Here is a 22,197-nt window from a genome sequence, read left to right as displayed (position 1 = left end):
GATCCATAGTTAAGTTCCCATATGTCCTCTATGTAACCATAATATGTTTCCTTTCCCGTGTTGGTTGTTGCATCAAAGCGGACACCACTGTGTTGGTTGGTGCTCTTCTTATCTTGGGTGATCGTGTAAAATGTAATCCCATTTATATGGTACCCTTTGAAAGTCATTATATTCGAAGATGGTAACTAGGACAGCGAGTACATGTCATTTTGAATATCGCCATCATTCAGGGCACATTTCTGCAACCAACCGGCGAAAGTCCTCGTTTGTTCGTGTGTAATCCAGTCGTCAGACTTCTTCGGGTGTTTGGACTGTAGAAAATTCTTGTGTTCCTCCATATACGGAGCCACCAAGGCGGAATTCTGTAGAACTGTGTAGTGTGCTTCAGTGAGAGAATGCCCGTCCATACATATTATTTGATGCCTTCCTAGCGTGCCTTTTCCTTCCAGTCTGCCCTTATGCCGCGGTTCAGGAACACCAATCGGCTTAAGGTCAGGAATAAAGTCAATACAAAACTCAATGACCTCCTCATTGTCATGGCCCTTCAAGATGCTTCCTTCTGGCCTAGCACGGTTATGAACATATTTCTTCAAGACTCCCATGAACCTTTCAAAGGGGAACATATTGTGTAGAAATACAGGACCCAAAACGTTAATCTCTTTGCAAAGGTGAACTAGGACGTGCGTCATGATGTTGAAGAAGGATGGTGGGAACACCAACACGAAACTGACAAGACATTGCACCAAATCATTCTGTAACCTTGGTATGATTTCTGGATCGATTACCTTCTGAGAGATTGCATTGAGGAATGCACATAGCTTCACAATGGCTAATCGAACGTTTTCCGGTAGAAGCCCCCTCAATGCAACCGGAAGGAGTTGCGTCATAATCACGTGGAAGTCATGAGACTTTAGGTTCTGGAACTTTTTCTCTGCCATATTTATTATTCCCTTTATATTCGACAAGAAGCCAGACGGTACCTTCATGCTGAACAGACATTCGAAAAAGATTTCCTTCTCTTCTTTGGTAAGAGCGTAGCTGGCCTGACCCTGATGTATGCCGTCTTTTCCGTGCATACGTTGCTGGTCCTCCCCTACCTTTGGAGTATCTTTTGCCTTCCCATACCTGCCCAAAAAGCAAAGCAGGGTCACGCAAAGATTTTTCGTCACGTGCATCACGTCGATTGCGGAGCGGACCTCTAGGTCTTTCCAATATGGCAGGTCCCAAAATGTAGATCTCTTCTTCCACATGGGTGTGCATTCTTCGGAACAGGTTGTTCGCCAGGACCCTTTCCAAAGATTACCTTCAAATCCTTGACCATATCATGTACATCAGCACCAGTACGGTGGCGAGGCTTCGTCCGGTGATCCACCTCACCTTTGAAATGCTTGCCTTTCTTTCTTATGGGATGCCTTGTCGGAAGAAATCGACGATGTCCCAGGTACACATTCTTCCTACAACTATCCAAATATATACTGTCGGTATCATCCAAACAGTGCGTGCATCCGCGGTAGCCCTTGTTTGTCTGTCCTGAAAGGTTACTAAGAGCAGGCCAATCATTGATGGTCACGAACAGCAACGCCTTTAGGTCAAATTCTTCCTGTCCATGCTCATCCCGCGCATGTACACCTGTTCCATTCCACAGCTGTAATAGTTCTTCAACTAATGGCCTTAGGTACACATCAATGTCGTTGCCAGGTTGCCTAGGGCCTTGGATGAGCACTGGCATCATAATGAACTTCCGCTTCATGCACAACCAAGGAGGAAGGTTATACAAACATAGAGTCACAGGCCACGTGCTATGGTTGCTGCTCTGCTCCCCAAAAGGATTAATGCCATCTGCGCTTAGACCAAACCATACGTTCCTTGGGTCACCTGCAAACTCCTCCCAGTACTTTCTCTCGATTTTTCTCCACTGTGAACCGTCAGCGGGTACTCTCAACTTTCCGTCTTTCTTACGGTCTTCTGTGTGCCACCGCATCGCCTTCGTATGCTCTTTGTTTTGGAACAAATGTTTCAACCGTGGTATTATAGGAGCATACCACATCACCTTGGCAGGAATCTTCTTCCTGGGGCGCTCACCCTCGATATCACCAGGGTCATCGCGACTGATCTTATAACGCAATGCACCGCATACCGGGCAAGCGTTCAAATCCTCGTACTCATCGTGGTAGAGGATGCAGTCATTAGGGCATGCATGTATCTTTTGCACCTCTAACCCTAGAGGGCAGACAGCCTTCTTTGCTTCATACGTACTCTCGGGCAATTCGTTGTCCTTTGGAAGCATATTCTTTATCATTACCAGCAACTTTCCAAATCCCTTGTCAGATACACCATTCTCTGCCTTCCATTGCAGCAATTCAAGTGTGGTGCCAAACTTTTTTTTGTCAGCTTCGCAATTCGGGTACAACAATTTCTTGTGATCCTCTAACATGCGCTGCAACTTCGTCCTCTCCAGATCACTTGCGCAGTTTCTCTTTGCATCGGCAATGGCCCGACCTAGATCATCAGCGGGCTCATCTGATGCCTCTTCTTCAGCTTCTTCCTGCATTGCTGGCTCAGCTTCTTCCCCCATTGTTGTATCATCGTATTCAGGGAACCCATGGCCAGGATAGCCGTCGTCGTCCTCTTCTTCTTCATTGTCTTCCATCATAACCCCTATTTCTCCGTGCTTGGTCCAACCATTATAGTGGGGCATGAAACCAGACTTAAATAGGTGGACGTGAATGGTTTTTGACGTAGAGTAACTGTGACCATTCTTACAGCCAGCACATGGACAAGGCATAAAACCATCCGCCCGCTTGTTTGCCTCAGCGGCCCGCAGAAAAGTATGCATGCCATTAATGAACTCGGGAGAGCATCGGTCATCATACATCCATTGTCGGCTCATCTTCATTACACAACACCGAATAGACCAAATTAATACAAGTTCATACATAAAGTTCATATACAGCACTTAATTAAATGCAACATACAAATAACTCTCTACCTAAAGAATTTAAATGCAACAACAAATGCGATGAAGATCGCAACTAAGGTAACAATTGATCCAACAGCATAATGATACCAAGCCACACGATCAATGGCATATTTTCTAATCTTTCTAATATTCAACCTCATTTTCTCCATCTTGATCCTGTGATCATCGACGACATCGGCAACATGCAACTCCAATTCCATCTTCTCCCCCTCAATTCTTTTCAATTTTTCTTTCAAATACTCGTTTTCTCTTTCAACTAAATTTAACCTCTCGACAATAGGGTCGGTTGGAATTTCTGGTTCACATACCTCCTAGATAAAAATATCTATGTCAACTTGATGGGCATAATTTGTCATAAACACGAAATGCAACAACTAGTTTTGAAAAAGAATATACAACATCCAAATCATAACAAGGACGAGGGCTGACGGGGACGGATATCAAAACCATGGCACTATGTATAACAAACAACGTACGGGTAAGATAATTATACGAGTAACTATATATCCAAATCACACAAACATCAATTTGGTAATGTAAAACATTCATGAACAAGAGTCTCACCACAAGGTGGTGCCGGCAACGGGACGGTGCGGGTGATCGACGGTGGTTACGATGGAGATTTAGAAGGCACTAAGTAAACCACACCTAGATATGCAAATTAAGTGTTATTTTTGACCTCAAATTGCATATAAATCAAGTAATAGCAAATATAATTCCTCCCAAAGTAATCACTATACAAAGCATTGCAAGAGCTAATCTAGCAATGAGAGTTGAAAGGACAAAGTTGCTAACCTTTGTGATCATTTGAATGGATGGGGGCCTTCAAATCTTGACAAATTTTGGGCAAAATTTGTGAGGAGCTCGAGGAAGAGAGGGGAATAACCGAGGAAGTGAGGGGAAAGGGGAAGAACAGAGCGGCTCGGGTGGACGAAGGGTTTATGTACGTCGACCTTTAGTACCGGTTCGTGCCATGAACCGGTACTAAAGGTGCTGGAGGGGCCCCAGACTGACAACACCCGGCCACCACTCTCTTTAGTACCGGTTCGTGGCACGAAGCGGTGCTAAAGGTTCGCCACGAACCGGTACTAATGAGAACGGCTAGCTAGCCGTTGGAACCGGCACTAATGGACACATTAGTGCCGGCTCAAAATCAAACCGGCACTAATGTGTCTCATATTAGTGTGCACAGCATACCGGGCATGCGTTCAGATCCTTGTATGCAACGCGGTAGAGGATGCAGTCATTAGGGCATGCATGTATCTTCTGCACCTCCAATCCTAGAGGGCATACGACCTTCTTTGCTGCGTATGTACTGTCGGGTAATTCGTTATCCTTTGGAAGCTTCTTCTCCAATATTTTCAGTAGCTTCTCATATCCTTTGTCTGGCACAACATTCTTTGCCTTCCACTGCAGCAATTCCATTACGGTACCGAGCTTTGTGTTGCCATCTTTGCAATTGGGGTACAACCCTTTTTTGTGATCCTCTAACATGCGATCGAACATCAGCTTCTCCTTTTGACTTTCGCATTGCATCCTTGCATCGACAATGACCCGGCGGAGATCATCATCATCAGGCACATCGTCTGGTTCCTCTTGATCTTCAGCAGCTTCGCCCGTTGCAGCATCATCGTGCACATCTCTGGTTCCTCTTGATGTTCATTAGCATCACCGTATTTAGGGGGCAGATAGTTGTCATCGTACTCTTCTTCTTCGCCGTCTTCCATCATAACCCCTATTTCTCCGTGCCTCATCCAAACATTATAGTGTGGCATGAAACCCTTGTAAAGCAGGTGGGTGTGAAGGATTTTCCGGTCAGAGTAAGACTAAGTATTCCCACGTATAGGGCATGGACAACACATAAAACCATTCTGCTTGTTTGCCTCAGCCACTTCGAGAAAATCATGCACGCCCTTAATGTACTCGGAGGTGTGTCTGTTTCCGTACATCCATTGCTGGTTCATCTGCATGCATTATATATAATTAAGTGTGTCAGAAATCATTACAGAACATCATGAATAGATAATTAAGTGACCAAATTAATAGAAGTTCATCATCACATTAAAACCAAAGTACATACATAATTCTCATCTTCAAGCGAAAATCATTACAGAACAACATAAAGCTCTACCGAGCATCTAAATTAATTAAACCATACATTGAAACTATGTAAAACATTTCAATGCAAAAACAAATGGTATCATAATCGCAACCAAGGTAACAATTGATCCAATGGCATAATGATACCAAGCCTCGGTATGAATTGCATATTTTCTAATCTTTCTAATCTTCAAGGGCATTGCATCCATCTTGATCTTGTGATCATCGACGACATCCGCAACATGCAACTCCAATATCATCTCCTCCTCCTCAAAGTTTCTTATTTTTTCCTTCAAGAAATTGTTTTCTTCTTCAACTAAATTTAACCTCTCGACAATAGGGTCGGTTGGAATTTTCGGTTCAACAACCTCCTAGATAAATAAAATCTATGTCACGTTGGTCGGCATAATTTTCATAAACAATAAATGAACCAATAGTTATGAAAAGATAATATATACCACATCCGAATCATAGACAGGACGAGGGCCGACGGGGGCGGATACCAAAACCATCGCACTATATAAGATGCAATAATAAAAGTAAGAAAATAATACAAGTATCTATCTAAACATACAAGTAAGAATATTTTTCCTTTCAGAAAGAAGATAAGAACAAGAGGCTCACCATAGTGGTGCCGGCGATGAGATCGGCGTGGGTGATCGACGGCGGTGAAGACGGGGATGGGGCGTGACGGACTGCTAAACCTAGACAAATATTGAGGAAAATGGAGCTTGGAGGTCGAGCTTGGGGAGGAGAAAGCTTAAGTAGTGTGGCTCGGGCATTCCATCGAACACCTTGTGTGCATAGGAGGTGAGTTAGAGAACCACCAAGCCCTGTCCCCCTCGGCGGCCAGAAAAAACAGAGCAGTGTGCTCTGCTCTTACGCGAGGGGTATATATAGGCACCTCATTGGTCCCGGTTGGTGGCATGAACCGGGACTAAAGGGCAGTCTTTGGTCCCAGTTCAAGCCACCAACCAGGACCAATGGTGGTGGGCCAGGAGCGAGGCCCATTGGTCCCGGTTCGTCCCGCCAACCGGGACCAAAAGGTCTAGACGAACCGAGACCAATTGCCCACGTGGCCCGGCTAGCCCCCGGAGCTCACGAACCGGGTCCAATGCCCCCATGGGTCCCGGTTCTAGACTGAACCGGGACTAATAATCTGACCCGGCCTGGACCTTTGCCCCCTTTTCTACTAGTGGAGTCACATACCAAGCAAAAATCTCCCAAAGCAGTTTTGTGCATGGAGCTTTGAGCAAGGAGATCGAAAATCACAGCAAAAGCTAGAACTCGTGCTTGAGCTGGATGGGGATTTTTTTTGGGAAGAAGATGGAGTGTGTGGGTGCTGGCATAAGTGGAGGGGGTCCACCAGGGGCCCACGAGACAGGGGGCGCGCCTAGGGGGTGTGGCCGCGCACCTCCACTCTCGTGGCCAGGTGGCAAACCCCCCTGCAGTGTTTTTAGTGCCTAAATTCCTCAAATAATTCATAAAAAATCATGCTAAATTTGCAGGGCATTTGGCGCACTTTTATTTTCGGGATATATTTTTATTGCAAGGATAATTCAGAAAACAGACAAATAATACTATTTTTGTTTTATTTAGTTTAAATAACAGAAAGTAAAAAGAGGGTACAGAAGGTTGTGCATTCTAGTTTCATCCATCTCATGATCATCAAAATGAATCCACTAACAAGGTTGATCAAGTCTTGTTAACAAACTCATTCCGAATAACACGGAACTGGAGAAATTTCGAAGTGACACTAGGTTACCTCAACGGGGATATGGACATCCCCAACAATAAGAATATCATACTTTTTCTTGACAGTAGGGAGAGGAAATTTAAACCTCCAATAATAATTGATTGGATTTTCTCAATAGTATTTATGCTATGAACTTGAGGTTGCTTCCTCGGAAAATGTACCGTGTGCTCATTTCCATTAACATGAAAGGTGACATTGCCTTTGTTGCATTCAATAACAGCACCTGTAGTATTTAAAAAGGGTCTACCGAGAATGACCGACATACTGTCGTCCTCAGGAATATCAAGAATGACGGAGCCTGTTAAGATAGTAACATTCGCAACAACAACAAGCACATCCTCACAAATGCCGACAGGTATAGCAGTTGATTTATCAGCCATTTGCAAGGATATCTCAGTGGGTGTCAACTTACTTAATTCAAGTCTACGGTACAAGGAAAGAGGCATAACACTAACACCGGCTCCTAAATCACATAAAGCAGTTTTCACATAATTTCTTTTTATGGAGCATGGTATAGTGGGTACTCCGGGATCACCAAGTTTCTTAGGTATTCCACCCTTAAAGGTATAGTTGGCAAGCATGGTGGAAATCTCAACTTCTGGTATTTTCCTCTTATTAGTGATGATATATTTCATATATTTATAATAAGGGTTTATTTTAAGCATATCAGTTAAGCGCATGCGTAAGAAAATAGGTCTAATCATTTCAGCAAAACGTTCAAAGTCCTCATCATCCTTTGTCTTGGATGGTTTAGGAGGGAAGGGCATGGGTTTCTGAACCCATGGTTCTCTTTCTCTACCATGTTTCCTAGCAACAAAATCTCTCTTATCATAACGTAGGTTTCTTGATTGTGGGTTATCAAGACCAACAACAGGTTCAATTTCTATATCATTGCTATTACTAGTTTGAGCATCTACATGAATATCATTATTAACATTATCATCAGGTTCATGTTCATTTCCGGATTGTGTTTCAGCATCAGAGATAGAAGTATTATTAGGATTCTCGGGTGTTTCTACATTAGGTTCACTAGAAGCATGCAAAGTCCTATACTTCTTCTTTTTCTTCTTCTTAGAAGAACTAGGAGCATCTAGGTTATTATTCTGGGAATCTTGTTCAATTCTCTTAGGGTGGCCTTCAGGATACAAAGGTTCCTGAGTCATTTTACCAGTTCTAGTAGCCACTCTAACAACAAAGTCATGTTTATTATTTAATTCAACTAGAAATTCATTCTGAGCCTTAAGTACTTGTTCAGCTTGAGTAGGAACCATAGAAGCATGTTTACTAGTGAGTTTAAGATCACCTTTAACTCTAGCTATATAATCATTCAAGCGTCCTATCATATAAGCATTGTTCTTCAATTGTCTACAAACATAATCATTGAAATTTTCTTGTCTATCCATGAAATCGTCAAATTCATCTAAGCACGGACTATGAAATTTAGTAGACGGGATTTCATCTTTATCATATCTATAGAGAGAATTTACCTTTACTACATGTGTCGGGTTATCAAGACAATGTGTTTCTTCAACAGGCGATATATTAAGACCATGTATTTTTCAATAGGAGGTAAATTCTTAACGTCTTCAACTTTAATACCTTTCTCTTTCATTGATTTCTTTGCCTCTTGCATATCCTCAGGACTGAGAGATAGAACACCTCTCTTCTTCGGAGTAGGTTTAGGAATAGGCTCAGGAGTTGGCTCAATTGGTTCAGGAATTGCCTCATGAATTGGCTCAGGAAGAGTCCAATTATTTTCATTAGTCAACATATTGTTCAATAATAATTTAGCTTCGTCGACTGTTCTTTCCCTGAAAACACAACCAGCACAACTATCCAAGTGGTCCTTGGAAGCATCAGTTAGTCCATTATAGAAGATATCAAGTATTTCATTTTTCTTAAGTGGATGATCAGGCAAAGCATTAAGTAATCGGAGAAGCCTCCCCCAAGCTTGTGGGAGACTCTCTTCTTCGATTTGCACAAAATTATATATTTCCCGCAAGGCAGCTTGTTTCTTATGAGCAGCAAAATATTTAGGAGAGAAGTAATAAATCATATCCTGGGGAGTACGCACACAACCAGGATCAAGAGAATTAAACCAAGTCTTAGCATTACCCTTTAATGAGAACGGAAATATCTTAAGTATGTAATAATAGCAAGACGTCTCATCATTAGTAAATAGGGTGGTTGTATCATTTAACTTGGCGAGATGTGCCATAACAGTTTCAGATTCAGTGCCATAAAAAGGATCGGATTCAACTAAAGTAATAATCTCAGGATCCACTGTCACGACCGGTTTTCCAATAAAAAAAAGTTTATTGAGAAACCAATCTTTTGAGTCCAGGGTGAGTAAAATCCTCCTCACTAGTAGACAAATTCTTGATGCATTAAGCCAGTAGCATAAAATATATTACAGGGTCGAGCTGCGGTTGCTCAACCAAATTATTACAAGCACGCCCATAATTATACATAATGGCGGAAATGACACAATGGTGTGGAGGCATACTACTGACTCGAGGATAGGGTGGTGGTGGAAAATCACAGCGGGGAGTGTGATACATGACTCTAAAACTGGCACCTCATCGAGCGTCGAGGCGAGACTCGATGAATTTATTTGGTAGCGGAAGCGGATATAATACAGTGACCAAATCCAGGGTCGCACGAGACTGACTGGGACTCCTCTAGGCGTCGGACTCGCTATCAAATTCTTCATCCATGAGATCGCCTTCATCAGCATCTGGCCAAATCAACAAGCCAGGTGAGTACTTTGAAAGTACTCGCAAGACAGTTCGGACGTAAGATATAACAAATGCATGCATGGATGCGTCATGAGTATTTTAACAGTGTCACATTAATTCGTAGAAACAAGACAGGTAAAAAGGGGGTCGGCGGTAGTCCGCTCGAAAACCCAACAAAATAACTGTAAACCCAATCGGGTGTCTGAAGCGACACCTCGATAGGAAGATAAATAAATAAAGCATGCCGCAGTGGGGCGTCTAGGCGACACCACATAAAGGGGTTTAAAAGAAAATGCCACAGTCGGGCGTCTAAGCGACGCCACATAAAGGGCTTTAAAAGAAATGCCACAGTCGGGCGTCTGAGCGACGCCACATAAAGGGCTTTATAAGAAATGCCATAGTCGGGCGTCTGAGCGACGCCACATAAAGGGCTTTAAAAGAAATGCCACAGTCGGGCGTCTGAGCGACGCCACATAAAGGGATTTAAAAGAAATGCCACAGTCGGACGTCTGAGCGACATCGCAGAAAGGGCTTTTATTGAAAATAAAATATAACAATGCCACAGTCGGACATCTGAGCGACATCACAGAAAGGGCTTTTATTCACAAGTAAATAATACTCATAATAATTATTCAATTCATGAAAATAAACGGGTTAGTCCATCCACATGAATAAACATTTAACCGGACTTAGCACTCATGTGATTCATCGGAGTCTCTGTCATCAAAACTGACATTTGTCAGGATAAGATAATACCGAACTTGGACATGGTATAGATGATTCAAAGGAATATATGACTCTGCAGAGTTTGTACGAATTTTTTTTCCACAGCCAACGGATTTCCGTAGTCACGAAGGACTAGTTCCGTTTACGATATTTCGGAAGAAAACATGGCTAACCAGTACACACCCATCCCACCTCTCGATGCTAGGAATCACCCTAGACATCGTCCAAGAAAAACTTTTGAGACGGGGAGATCACAATCTCGAATAGCATGGGATCAAATTTATATACGCGCGCTCTAAGGGGTGCCCCCCTCTCGGTCCCAACCGGAAACACCCATGCCCCCTGACCGGTTGACTGGCTTTAATCCAGGGCCATGGAACCATCATCACGGCCTCTCCTTTTGGTGTGTACCAAGAAAGCGGTTTGCATCTTACTAAGCCATATTCCTTGCGGAAAACATGTGGTAGTACAGGGAAGGAAAAGTGGAAGGAACTGGACCGATACGGTTGACACTGAAGTCATATAGTCTGGCATAAGACTGGCATGCTACAACACTGCCATCTTACCCATCCTCACAACACATGGCCATGCATACTCACATCCATCCACTTATGGATTTTCGAAACTCACTTGCCTCATCGTTGCATGTAACATGACATTCGTCGGTATGCTCATCAACATGCCATGAAACTACTTAATGCAAACATGCCAAAACAATCATCATATCAAAAGTTCAAACATGCTTGCCTAGTTCAGAGTAGTCGGAGCCTAGCTCGGTGAAGTTTTCGGTCCCGTCACCTCCTTCGGTATCTATGGTATAAAGAAAATATACGCGCTATCGTAAATACCGTGAGGTGCACAAAAATTTCTCCAAATATTTTTCAAATAAATCTGATAAAAAACTAGACAAAATTTTAAGGAGAACAGAAAAAAGAATTAATCAAAAATACTTTTCTGTTAAAAAGTTATAAGGGCTTTAGTCCAGGGACTCATCTGTAATGAAACAGAAAGTTCCCAGGGGCTAACTTATAAAAACAGAAAATGATTCGATTGAAAATACGCCGGCCCAGAGGGGTGACGTACTTTGGCAGAAGACGCCTTCAGAAAACGGTTCGTCTAAAAAGAACTGGGTGGCTGGGGGGCGGGTCCCACCCGTCAGGTTTGAATTTTCAAACGGGGCGGCAGAGCTCGACGGTGCCCGAGAGCCGCGGTGGTCGCCGGCGGCGATCCACGGCGAGGCAGGGGGATCGGAGGGTACCTCTGTGTTTAGTGCGTCCTTCCGCGTCGGTTGGTGGTGGTGGTGGTCGCCGGCGAGCACCACGTCGGCAGCGGCCCTTGCTCCGGGGGACGGTGGTTCGGGCGGTCGTGGGCCTCGTCGGAGAGAGCTGTGAAGATCAAATTGGAGTGGGGGTTAGACTCTTGGGTGCTCGAGGAGGCTACTGACGAGGTTTGGGCATCGGGGATGGCCTCACCGGAGTGAATCGAGTTGGTGGCCGAGGCGGAACGAGGCGGCCGGAGTTGGGGGAGGAGACCTCCTCGACGTCCTCCTAGTGGCCTGGCGGGGTGTCTGTGGGGTGTAGTGAGGGTGTGTGCTCGAGGGCGAGCTCGGGGTCCCCTTTTATAGGCGATCCGAGGCGGTGGCCGTGAACGGAGTTCTCCGGCGATGGATTAGAGCGGTGCAGTGCTTGGTCGGGAAGGTTCAGAGGTTGAGCGTCGCCGTGGATGTTCCCTGGTTCCATTTAGGTGCTAACCGCAGCGGGATTGGGTTGCTTAGGGGGACCTCGACGGAACGGAGCGGCGCGGGCCCATCGGCGGCAGGGAGCGCGCTCTGTGTGTGCCGTGCCACGGCGACGGTGTTGCATGCATGCGCTGGCGAGGAAATGGCCACGCGGAGCCACCGGGGGGTTTGGGCGGCGCCGAACGGCGTTGAGCCGCCGTTCTGCTCCCTGTCGGCCGCTACGGTGGTTCGGCCGCCGCAAGACACGCCGGCGCAGGCGGGCCAGGGTGCCACCGACGCCAGGAAGGCGCCAAGCGCGCATGTGAGGCTCCGGACAAGCAAGCTAGGCCGTGAGCAACGTGCCAAGTGCACTGTGAGCATGTGACTGAATTTCTGACGAAGATCGACACTGAAACTCTGAACTTAACTGAAGATGAACAGAAACAATGCATGCAAGGTGTTCAACAGAATGATCTAGGCATGTAGGGATTTTTCCTTGAGCTGAAACTTGGTGGGGTGGCCTCTCATTGCACCAGGAGGCTGCCTGAATTTTGGTAGAATTTTTGGAGAATAGGAGATATGAATTTCACCAAATTTGGCAAATCTGGTCGAAACTTGCAGAGAGTGAAATTTGAAATTTTTGAAAAGAAGAAGAGTGGATCAAGATGGTTCTAGGTTGTGGGTACTAAGGACTATCCAGGGGAGTTGGTTTGGGCTCAAGGATCAAAGGCATTAGGGTACTTGCTTTGAAAATCACTCAAGCTCAAAATAATTGGCAGAAATGATTTGAGAGAAAAAAATAATTGAAATAAAATCCAAAACTTGTTTGGAATTGTTGAGATAGAGGATTTAGATTGTTCAAAGGTGGAGGGAAGGATTTTGATAAGATTTACTATAGGAGACATGGTAAAACCATGGGTGGTTTTCAAGATAAGAAAAACCTCAAAATTCATAGAGTTCTTTTTATAAGAAAAAGAATAATTTACAAAAATATACTTTGAGAAGGGAACCATCAGAGAAAGAATTTTAAATGATCAAACACCATAGTTTGAAGAAGATACAAAAAATAAAAATCCTTGCCAAAGAAGTTTTTAAGAGGAAGGTTTTCTGGAAAAAAATTAAATGGCCTCTTTTCAAAAACCACCAAAGTTTTTGCTGAAAACCAAATAAAAATTTTGGAGTGTCCCAGTCACAGAGAATTCATATTCCTTATCAGTAACAAAGATAGGTGAAGTGGCAAAAGTAGGGGCATGTTTCATCTTAGCATTTAGAGTCTTTTGTTTCAGCTTAGCTAACAATTTCTTAAGATCTGATCTATCATTGCAAGCAAGAAAATCTCTAGCAGTTTCTTCATCCATAACATAACCCTCAGGAACAACTGGCAATTCATATTTAGGAGGAGAACCTTCATCATCACTTTCATCAATAATTTCATTTTCAATGATTTCATTCTCCCTGGCCCTAGTAAGTTGTTCATCAAGAAATTCACCTAATGGCACAGTAGTATCAAGCATAGAATTAGTTTCATCATAAGTATCATGCATAGCAGAAGTGACATCATCAATAACATGCGACATATCAGAATTCATAGCAGTAGCAGGTTTAGGTGTCGCAAGCTTATTCATAACAGAAGGAGAATCTAGTGCAGAGCTAGATGGCAGTTCCTTACCTCCCCTCGTAGTTGAGGGATAAATTTTAGTTACTTGATCTTTCAAGTTCTTCATAGTGATCAACAGATATAAATCCCAAGTGACTCAGAGAATAGAGCTAGGCTCCCCGGCAACGGCACCAGAAATTAGTCTTGATAACCCACAAGTTTAGCGGATCGCAACAGCTTTCGAGGGTAGAGTATTCAACCCAAATTTATTGATTCGACACAAGGGGAGCCAAAGAATATTCTTGAGTATTAGCAGTTGAGTTATCAATTCAACCACACCTGGATAACTTAGTATCTACAACAAGATATTTAGTAGCAAAGTAGTATGATAGTAATGGTAACAGTGGTAAAGGTAAAGATAGCAAAAGTAATATTTTTGCGGTTTTGTAGTGATTGTAACAATAGCAACGGAAAAGTAAATAAGCGAAGCACAATATATGAAAAGCTTGTAGGCATTGGATCAGTGATGGATAATTATGTCGGATGCGATTCCTCATGTAATAGCTATAAAAAAGGGTGACACAGAACTAGCTCCAATTCATCAATGTAATGTAGGCATATGTATTCCGAATATAGTCATACGTGCTTATGGAAAAGAACTTGCATGACATCTTTTGTCCTACCCTCCCGTGGCAGCGGGGTCCTAGTGGAAACTAAGGGATATTAAGGCCTCCTTTTAATAGAGAACCGGACCAAAGCATTAACACATAGTGAATACATGAACTCCTCAAACTACGGTCATCACCGAGAAGTATCCCGATTATTGTCACTTCGGGGTTGTCGGATCATAACAGATAATAGGTGACTATAGATTTGCAAGATAGGATCAAGAAAACACGTATATTCATAAAAACATAATAGGTTCATATCTGAAATCATGGCACTCGGGCCCTAGTGACAAGCATTAAGCATAGCAAAGTCATAGCAACATCAATCTCAGAACATAGTGGATACTAGGGATCAAACCCTAACAAAACTAACTTGATTACATAATAAATCTCATCCAACCCATCACCGTCCACAAGCCTACGATGGAATTACTCATGCACGGCGGTGAGCATCATGAAATTTGTGATGGAGGATGGTTGATGATGATGATGGCGACGAATCCCCCTCTCCGGAGCCCCGAACGGACTCCGGATCAGCCCTTCCAAGAAAGATTAGGGCTTGGCGGCGGCTCCATATCGTAAAACGCGATGAAACTTGCTCTCTGATTTTTTTTCTCTGCGAGACGGAATATATGTAGTTGGAGTTGTGGTCGGCGGAGCTGCAGGGGGCCCACGAGATAGGGAGGGCGCGCCCAAAGGGGGTGGGCGCCTCTGGGCGCGCCCCCACCCTTGTGGACAGGGTGTGGGCCCCCTGGTCTTCATCTTTTGCCAGTATTTTTTATATTTTCTGAAACTTGTCTCCGAGGATTTTCAGGTCATTTCGAGAACTTTTGTTTTCTACACATGAAACAACATCATGGTAATTCTGCTGAAAACAGCGTCAGTCCGGGTTAGTTTCATTCAAATCATGCAAGTTAGAGTCCAAAACAAGGGCAAAAGTGTTTGGAAAAGTAGATACGTTGGAGACGTATCACGGCTCCATGAAGCCGGAGGACTGGCTGATCGACTACACCACATCCATCAGCATAGCCAACGGCAACAAGCGCGTTGCCGTGAAGTATGTTCCGCTCATGCTCCAGGGCACTGCCTAGACATGGCTGAACAGCCTCAAGCCCAACAACATCAACAACTGGCTGGATTTTAGCGACACCTTCGTCCGCAACTTCACCAGCACATACAAGCGCCCCCCAAGCCTCGCCAACTCTCCATGTGCGTCCAGGGGCTAATCGGGTCCACGCACGACTACCTGACGCGCTGGTGCAAGCCATCGAGTACTTCATTGCCGGGTGCAGAGAGGGCACTTTGCTCAAGCACAAGCTCCTGTGCGACGAGCCGGCCACATTGGACGAGCTTCTGGTCGTGGCGGAAAAGTACGCCACGGCCGACTCCTCCATGAAGTCAGAGATCCGGGTTGACGTCCGGCAAGGTGATCCAGCCGGGTCCTCAAATGTCAGTTGCTGACACCAACCAGCGCCAACAGCCGAATGACAACAAGCGCAAAGCCCAGCATTCGGCTTCCAATAGCTGGCAAGTGGTAGTTTCGAGGATCAGTAGCCAACCGGGCAGCTTGGCCCCAAGTGTTAGAGGGGTAGCAAGGGTGCCTGAAAGCCTGCCTTCTCCTTCGAGCAATCCCTCGCTGTCCCATGCAAGTTCCATAACGGCGCGAAGCCGTCCAACCATACCACCCGGAAGTGCAACTGGCTCACCCAAATCACTCAGGGTGAAGCCTCGCCGCCTCCTTCGCCAGCCGGCCAGGCGGCTCCAGCTGCTTAGCAGCCGGTCCAACCTGCCGGCATGCTCCAAGATGAGTTCCCCAACAAGAATGCTACCTACATTGTCTTCACCAGTGAAGCCAATGATAGGCACAACCGACGACAGCAACACCACGAGGTGAATGTTGTCGCCTCGGAGGTTCCCTGATTCATGCACTAGTCCGAGAGGCCCATCATCTGGAGCCGGGAAGACCACCCGACTATGATGCCTTCGCCGTGTGCATACGCCCTGGTTCTAGAGTCCACCTTCTCAACGGAGAGGCGGACTTGCCGCTTCACTTGAGTCCTGATAGACGGCGGCAGCAACATCAACATCCTCTACCACCAAACCATGGAGAGACTGGGTATCAAGGATAAGTAGCTCCAGCCTAGCCGGACCGTCTTCCATGGCTTTGTCCTTGGCCTTTCTTGCTCTCCAATCGGCAAGATCCAGATAAACATACTATTCAGCGACAAGACCCACTTCCGCCGCGAGCCAATCTGGTACGAGGTGGTCGACCTGGACAGCCCCTACCACGAGCTGGCCAAGTTCATGATGGTCCCGCACTACGCGTATCTGACGACTAAGATGCCGGGTCCCAAGGGCATAATCACCGTCTCCGGTGACTATGAAAAGTCGCTAGAGTGCGCTGTCGCCAGCAGCCGGCTGGCCGAGTCCCTCGTCGTTGCTAAAGAGAAGCGCCTTCTTGACCTGGTGGTAGCCATGGACAAAAAGAAGTTGGCCATGCCAACCGACCCCAAGGACACAGAAGGCGAGGCCTCCTTCCAGCCGGCCAAAGAGACCAAGCGGATCATCTTGGATCTGGCGCACCTAGAGAAGTTCGTTGTAATAGGGTCAAACCTTGGCAGTAAATAGGAAGGAGAGCTCGTTGATTTCCTCCATGAGAATCTGGACATCTTTGCATGGTCTCCCAAAGACATGCCGGGTGTTCCGAAGGATTTCGCCGAGCACAAGCTATGTGTGAGGCCGGATGCTAAACCGGCCAAGCAACCCCTCCGCCGCCTATCAGAAGATAAGAGAAGGATTGTTGGTGTAGAGATCGCCCGACTTCTGGCAGCCGGCTTCATTATGGAAGTGTTCTACCCAGACTGGCTTGCCAACCCAGTCCTTGTTTTGAAGAAGAACAACAAGTGGCGCATGTGTATCAACTACGCAAACCTCAACAAAACCTTCCCCAACAATCCGTTTGCCTTACCTCGGATCGACCAAGTGATTGACTCCATGGCCAACTGTGAGCTGCTGTTCTTTTTGGACGTTTACTCTGGCTACCACCGGATCAAGCTGGACCCAGCAAGCCGCTTGAAGACCGCCTTCATCTCTCCATTCGGCGCCTTCTGCTACATCACCATAACATTCGGCTTGAGGAATGTCGGCGCCACCTTTCAGCGCTGCATGCAGAAGTGGCTCCTAAAGCAAATCGGCCGCAATGCCCACGTCTATGTGGATGACATTGTGGTGAATACGAAGAAGCGTGATACCCTCATGTACGATCTCAAGGAGACCTTTGATAATTTGCGCCGTTTTCAAATCAAGCTCAACCCGGAGAAGTGCATTTTTGGAGTACCAGCCGGCCAGCACATTGGCTTCCTTGTCTCTCAGCGCGGGATCGAGTGCAACCTCGTGAAGATTAGGGCCATCGAGCAGATGAAGAAACCCACCAAGCTGCGTGACGTCCAAAAGTTCACCGGGCTCCTGGCATCCCTCGCGTGGACTGACCAGGCGGACGAGGTTTCCTCTAGCTCAAGCGCATGATGTCCACGCCGCCTATCCTGGCCTCTCCGGCTGCCAAGGAACCTATGCTCCTCTACATCGCCAACACCAACCGGGTCATCAGCACGGTGACCATCGTCGAGCGCACAGAAGTCGGCAAGGCGTAGACGGTCTAGAGGTTGGTCTACTACCTGAGCAAGGTTCTGTCTGCCTCCAAGCAGAACTACCCCCACTACCGGAAGATGTCCTAGGGAGTGTACTTTGCTGCCAAGAAGCTAAGCAGTACTTCCAGGAGCACTCCATCATGGTCGTCTGTAGTGCCCCCCCTTGCCGAGATCATGGGCAACAGAGATGCTTCAGGCCGGCTGGCAAAGTGGGCCATCGAGCTGGCTCCCCACACAATCCTCTACTAGCCCCGCATCGCCATCAAGTCCCAAGCGCTGGCCGACTTCCTAGTTGACTGGGCCGAGACCCAGTAACTACCGCTAGCGCCAGATTCCACAAATTGGCGAATGCACTTTGGAACATGCGCACCGGCTTGGGAGCCGGCATCGTCCTCACCTCTCCCAAAGGCGACAAGCTGAAGTACATGCTGTAAATCCACTTCACCACCTCCAACAACGTGCTCTGGCTGGCCAAGGAGATCGTTATCCGCCGCATCCTATGCTACGGTGATTCGTACTTGGTGGTCTAGCAGTCGTCTTGCGACTGGGTCGCAAAGGTGGCCAACAAGGTGAGCTATTGTTTCCTCGTCCAGCAGATGAGTGGGCACTTCGACGGGTGCGAGTTCATCCACGTGCCAAGAGCCGACAAAGAGGCAGCCGACGCTCTGGCACGCATTGGCTCCACCCGGCAGGCCATCCTAGTCGGTGTCTCCCTCGAGTGCCTGCACAAGCCATCTATCAAGCCTTCGCCGGAATCTGAGACTATCTTCATGCCGGCTGAGCCTCCAGTAGACAGATCCGGCTGGGATGCCAGATCGACCGTCCGCACGGCTGCTAGCCAGCCATGCCTTGCCAATGGATCCGCCGGTCCAGATCCAGAGTTCCCCACGCAGAGGCAGGGCAACGGAGGCCCCGTCGCCACCATACTTGGTGCCCCGGGCTTGCCCGGCGGCAGCCTCAGGCGGCGGTGAGGAAGGGAAGAGGAGAGGGTGAGGAGGAGGGGCGGCTAGGGTTGGGAGGAGAAGGGACTTTGCTAGTTGCCGGCGTCTTTGTGTGTGTGTGTGTTTGTCGGTGTTGGTTGTGTGCATCTTCACCATACAGAGGCTGGGTATGTGTTTATAGTATTTGTATCCCCTTGATGCTTCGTTTTGACCTAATAAAATTTACCCCTTGTCTATACAATGATCTAGCAAGTGTCATCGATTGCCTAATCGGATCAGGCCGAACCCCAATCAGTACATGGCGAAATAAGCAACGAGGTTTCCTGAGATTAGATGGTACCTTGCGCATTGTTGCATGAATTGGTTACAACATATTACATTCACATTTGGTTGGATGGTGCATGAATGTTTGAATTACGGTAATGATAACTCCCGAACGTTAGGGAGTTAAGCATGGCAACCCGAACGGGTTTAGATGGCAAGTTTAGTTTGCATGAGATTAGGGAAACATGGCAATTTTCTGACAAAAAACGAAAAAGGACGAAGTTTCCATTCCCTATGAACTAAAGTTGCCATCCCCAATGAACTGAAGTTGCCATGTAAAAACGTTCGGCACGAAATGCTCAAAATCCGAACATTCGGGAGTTATTGGATTCGTTGAATTAATAATACGAGCACAGAAACTAAGAATAGATATTTTATTGTATTTGATTATTTTGTAATTTTCGACAAATCAATGTATATAAGTAGAAATAGAATGAACTGTTTTTTGTCATGCATGTTGCATGACATATTTGTATTGTTGAGTGAAGGATGTTAACGGGGATCACCAATTGTTAATAGGCGCTCAACCACGAAGTTAGCTCGATAAATAGCACGCACCAAAAACATGAACACTGCACGACACACGACCGATCTTGTTATTTTTAAGGGCTACAGGAGTGTGTCCCTCCTGCGCTATTAGGTACTTGGGAGGCTAGCTCTCCACAAGATGCTCAACTATTTTCTTATTCTTGAAACTTGCCCTTCCAATTTGTTAATATTTTATTTTTAACTAATTGAGCACGTAGGAGTATATAAGTATTTTGTATTTTACTGAATAAAATACCACAATCCATTCACACATCCTTAAAATACTAGCACTTGGTAAAGTCAAAGCGGTGATGCGCTATTTATCTATTCAATTTTGTTTATGAAATAGTATCTACTCAATTGCCACTTATATAATCAATTATCAAAACATGTATGTTTCTTGTTTGTTGTGACTAGTGAACCACTATAGTTGTTCATTGATTACTCAATTAGTTTAAGACTTCTTAGTGGCGGCGTCCTTCTGCGTTGTTACCTTGTTGAAGGCATTCCTCGCATATGCTTTGACTAATTTTTCAGGATGAAAATCTACATTCTGGCCTTGATGGTTGGATCCGAGGACGGTGGCGCATGAGTGTCGCTTTGTTTCTAAAGGCATTGTTATTGTAGAACTTCGTCATACCTGTTGTGTCATGAGATGGTTGGTGCGGATATTGCTAGGGTGTGCCAATCAAATTTGAGCGATTTGTTTTCTTCCTCGCCCACACATAGCTTTGTTGTTTTATGACTTTGCTAGTTGCTGGCATGTTGTGTGTGTGTGTTGTTTGTGCTCACATTATTTGTATCTTCTTGATGCTTTATTTTGAGTTAACAAACTATACCTTTTGTCGAAAAAATGATTTAGCAAGTTTCATCGCTTGCACAATCAGATGAGGCCGGACCACAATAATTAAGTACAAAAAAAATAAGCGACGAGGTTTGCTCAAATTTGATGGTACCTTCCGCAGTGCTGCGCGAAGTGGTTGCCACCTATTGGAGTGGAATTTTCTTGTATGGAGCATGAATGTTTAAATTAATAATACGGGACCGAAACTAAAAAATACATGTTTTATTGTATTTGATTTTTTTTCAAAAATCATTCTATATAAGCAGTATAATATAATGAAAAGTTTTTTTGGCATGCATGTTGCATGACATGTTTGCATCTTTGAGTGAAAGATGTTAGTGGGGATAACTAATTGTTAATAGGCGCTCCTAACAACGGAGTTGTGGCCGGCCTTTCTAATCCGTCGGAGGACTAATTATTTGATGAGCTAGCTGCCTTGATGGATTCCTACTTGGAGGTTGGCTAGCTAGCTGGAATTATAGCAGGCACCTTATACATGAACACGGCGCTACACACGATCGATTTGAATATTTGGTGGTTACAGAAGTGTGTCCCTCCTTTCGCCCCCGATCCGCGATGTGCGCGTCTGGATCTCTTTCCTGTGTACTGCTGCAACGTGATCTTGTACACGGCCATCAACGACGGCAGCACCACCCATACTGTCCTCCATGATGTGAACACAGATGGTACTGTGCGTGGTGGCTGGCACATGCTGAATCAGATCTGGCAGCGTGCGTCATGGGCAGGATTGATCTAGCGGGCGGCCGGTGGTGGTGCTCCAAAAGTGCTTGATGCGGTGGATGGCTGGAACACACCCGAACGTACACACGCGGGAACGTCTTCTCTCACTGAATGCCCATTTCTGAAAATCTTGAAATAAATCAAGCAATAAATGTGAGCACCGGGACTTGAACCCTGATAAGCTGGGGATATCACAGTCCCTCTAACCGTTCAACCACAGGTTGATTCGCGTGGCACACATGATTTGGCCCTAGGGCTTCGCGTGCCAGGCTTACCTATGCCTCCCGCCCTCACGACGGTCCGTTTTTACTGGACATCTGTCTTGCTTCAGTGATGGTTTGGGTGTGCCACACATCGGAGCCAGGTCCTAGCATGCGGGGCCGTTGTTTGCATGGTACGATCCGCCGTCGCAGCAAATGCCCGGTCACTAGTGTTCACTTTGATTCGTGATTTCGGTGCTGACTGGGACATTGCAGCATGACTTCTTCATTGGCAACTTGGTGGCGGAAACACAGAGGACTTCGTCTATGATGGTTCATTCTGTGCATTTTAAAACCGAACCGAAAAACCATACCAAAAATAAACCGAACCGAACAAATTTTACGGTTTTTATGGTCTCTGGTTTTGGTATGTTATGCACTTTTCATACCGTTTTGAACTTTTGTTTTTATGGTATATACCGAAAAACTGAACGGTTAAACGAATAAACAGAAGTAGAAAAAAAATTATATTTCTTGAGGGAAACAACCATACAAGTTATCTTTTTCTTGTACATGAGTCAAATTCACTACCAAGCACGTACACTTTTCTCATAACATAGTCATTTTTCTCTTTAAAAAATGCTAAGCACGCCCATAACCATCAAGGGATGAATCAATTCATGCATATAT

This window comes from Triticum aestivum, chromosome 3A (assembly GCF_018294505.1).
Source record: "Triticum aestivum cultivar Chinese Spring chromosome 3A, IWGSC CS RefSeq v2.1, whole genome shotgun sequence".
Taxonomy (NCBI): domain Eukaryota; kingdom Viridiplantae; phylum Streptophyta; class Magnoliopsida; order Poales; family Poaceae; genus Triticum; species Triticum aestivum.
Note: the sequence above shows the minus strand (reverse complement) of the source record.